The following is a 3717-nucleotide window of genomic DNA, read 5'->3' on the forward strand; positions in this document are numbered from 1 at the left end:
TGGAAAGACTGCACCGATGGGTCCCACAGGAAACCTACTACATAAGACCACCCTGTCAAGAATGGGAAACATAGCAGGTCTATCTATTATATAGAAACAAACACAGTGAGGCAGCCAAAATGGGAAGACAAAGAAACATGTCCCAAATGAAAGAACAGAAGAAATCTCCAGAAAACAACTAAACGAAACGGAGGCAAGCAATCTATCAGATATAGGGTTCAAACCAATAATTATAAGAATGCTCAATGAACTTAGGTGAAGAATAGATGAACCCAGTGAGAACTTAAAGAAAGATCTCTTTGTGTAAACATAAAAAAGGACATAGAAAACACAAAAACAACAAATCAAAAATGAAGAATATACTATTTGAAATGAAGAATACACTAAAAGGAATTAATATCCGATTAGATGAAGCTGTTGTAAACACATTACCGTAAATTTAGTGGCTTTAAAAAAATCATTATTATCTTATAGTTCTGGCGATCAGAAATCTGAAATTAGTCTCATTTGGAAACTCAGAGGGTTGTTAGGACTGCGTTTCTTCTGGAGATTCTATAGGAGAAACAGTGTGCTTGCCTTTTCCAGCTTCCAGAGACTACCCTCATTCTTTGGCTCATGGTCCCATTCCTTCATTTTCAAAGCCAGCATCATTAAGGTAAGTCCTTCTCATGCTGACATACATCTGATCCTTTCTCTTCTCTCTCCCTCTTCCACTTATAAAGACCCATGTGATTACATTTGGTTCATTCAGATTTCTCAGGATCAGCTGATTGGCAAATTCAATTTCATCTTGCTATGTAAACTAACACACTCAGTTTTTAGGGATTAGGATGTGAACGTCTTTGTGAGTAGGGTTATTATTATACATACCAAAATAATTGTTTACAATGTTAATTATATTACCTATTACTGTCAATTCTAAATTATTCTAGATGCTATATATAAGGATGACCCTATATACTGCACTTACTCTGGAAATAACATCTAAAACACTGAATACTATATTTGTGGGTTCATATTGCCAATAAGTCTCATCACTGAGAAACTTATGTGTCAGTTATTCGATGTACTAAGTCTTGTTTAATAGTTACAGTGTGGCCTTCAGAATCAGACTGGTCTGGATTTGAATATGTCTCTACCACTTAAGTGGATAATATTCTGGACAAGTTAATTAAAGCCTCTAAATCTCATTCTATTAAGTGTCAAAGAGACACTATACCTCTTTCATAATGATGAGTTTATTATTTCATTATTTTAATAGTTGACACCAAAAGTCTTCATTGTAAAGTTTGTCATCACTTGAAAAAATTGAGATTATTTGATTATATATAGAGTTGCCACATTATTTTTACCTTTAATGCTTCTGAAATTACACTAGAATGACAGTTGAGAAATTAGCATTTTAGTAACCCATAACATAGAGAATGATAGAGGGGAAAAAGAAACAGGGAAAGAAAAGTAAAACAGAAAACTAATTGGTGGCTATATACAGTTGAACACAGTTGTGTCTTTCACACTAGGAAATCTTTCACAAAATAATCATCTTAGGTTCATAGAAAACCAATGTTCAGTGTTGTGCTGCAAGATTGGTTAGGTTAGCAGTCTTCTCCTGTTTTCTCCCATGTCTTACTTTAAGATGGCTGATAATTGTTTTGGTGATTGCCACCCACCCCCAAGATGCCTTGCAATAAATGCTGTATTGGTCACTGTAGTCTGCATATCCCTGTCCATATCCATAGTTCACATAGTTACACCCAGGAAAATCATACTCATCATAGCCACTAAAGTTTTGATAAACACCAGTGACACTACTGTCATTCCATATCCTTAATAATAATAGCTATAAGTCTTTGCTTTCAGTTTTGGCTCTGACCTAGGCCATGACCCCTAGTACCACTTCATCCACCAGTTGCAGTACCTCTTACCTCTGCTCCTTTTTGTTGTTGCTCTTGATATCTATATACTTCTTTTGGATGGGCAACATTGATCTCTCACTTCCCAGAACCAATTTGATATGTGCTTTCTAACAATTTCTTTACTGGATCTTCATTTGTGTATGTGAAAGAAGAAAAATATCTTCTTTCATTTGTTTTTGTACTCATGGGAAGTTCAATATTTTCAATTGCTCCAAAAGCTCCAAAATATTATTTAATTTGTTCTTCAGAAGTATATGGGCTCAATCCACCCAGAAAAAAAACCCACATTTTTTTTTGTGGGGATGTTCTTTTTCTTTTAAAGCTTTGGCGCTTTTGGGGTCTAGCAATTTGCCATCCAGTTTATGTCCTTTAAGTTCTAAAACCTTATCAATACTAGAAGCATCTTTGAAAAGCACAAATCCAACCAAATCTTTTTGATCTGGTGATTGGGCCTATTTCAATTGTGCATCTATAACTTCCTCAAATCGAGACAAATATTCAGTCAGGTCTTTCTTGCTTGTAGCCCAGCTCAAGCCTCCAATAAACATTTTACTGTCATCCTGATGATTCCTGCTCACATTGACCTTGGATTCCTATGTGAGTTCTCTATATTGCTGTGTTGGCTCATGTCCTCCATGGTGGCAGGGCTGTCAGTGGGGTGCTGGGTATAGTCTGAGTCACGGCAGCCCCAGTGGTGGCAGCAGTGGCAAAGGTTTTTATGGAGCTGGATTTAAAATGGTGGTGGAAGAGTGAAAGAAATTATTTCAACAAATATTTGAGAGATGAAAGAGATGGAGAAGTGGTGACTGACTTATCAGACAGAATACAGGAAGTTAAAGCCTACATCAGTGTCAAAGGGAACCAAAAAAGAAGCTAGCCAATTCATCTAACAAAACACCTGGAAGCTCAGGCTTTGAAATCAATCACCTTTACTAAAACATGGAAAAGTTGGGGTGAACTCAGAGAAACGTTTAAAGATCTACACTTGTAGTAAGTGGAGACATGAAGGCTTTCCCTCCAGGTTCCCTTTTCTGCCTGGTGCAGTCAGGCAACTTATTCTGAACCTAAGCTGTGTGAGGGATGGGATATAATTTTTCTTCTGGAAAAATAGAGCCAGTAAGGCTCCTAATAGGGAACAACAGACACATGGAGAAGTGGGTGATTCATAGCACTGATGAGCAGGGAATTTTTTATAAATCCACATACTGAACTACTGGACTCTCAGAACATCAGGCGAAAACTAGAGGGTTTTTGTTTAAAGTAAACAGTTCTGATCAAAAGTCTAATGACACATTTTTAAATATAAATGGAAAGCCAATGTTTACCACTTGAGAAAAATCTCCAAAATAAAAGATCAAAACAAACCTAAACAAACAAACAAAAATAATACAAGGTAATGAAGAAGAAAATCTTTGAAATACATAAGATGTTCAAAGAGATTTTATTCTGTCTATAAAATGAGAAACTGATGCAATCAAAAGGAACAGTTCCAGAGTTTAAAATAGAAGAGCTCCTAAAAATTAAAGATATAACTGATTTTTTAAATCAAAAGCGGGATGGAAGTTGAAGTTGAGAAACCCAAGTAAATAGACTAAAATATAAAACAAGATAGAATATAGGAAAACATGACAACAACAAAGTGAGAGCATTGCATCCTGCTGTCCAACATCTAATAAAAGTTCCAGAAAACCTGAATATAGAAACTATGAAAGAAATATTAGGTTTCCCTGAACTGAAATAAGTAATCTTCCAGAAAGAGAGTCCACAAGAATACCCAGAACAATAAATAAGAAACATCACT

General features: G+C 35.7%; 1 pseudogene; it reads right to left on the minus strand.

Moving 5' to 3' along the window:
• Window positions 1-1631: 1631 nt before the first annotated feature.
• LOC132229616 (heterogeneous nuclear ribonucleoprotein D-like) lies at window positions 1632-2648 on the minus strand (annotated as a pseudogene).
• Window positions 2649-3717: the final 1069 nt, after the last annotated feature.

This window comes from Myotis daubentonii, chromosome 3 (genome assembly GCF_963259705.1).
Source record: "Myotis daubentonii chromosome 3, mMyoDau2.1, whole genome shotgun sequence".
Classification (NCBI taxonomy): Eukaryota; Metazoa; Chordata; class Mammalia; order Chiroptera; family Vespertilionidae; genus Myotis; species Myotis daubentonii.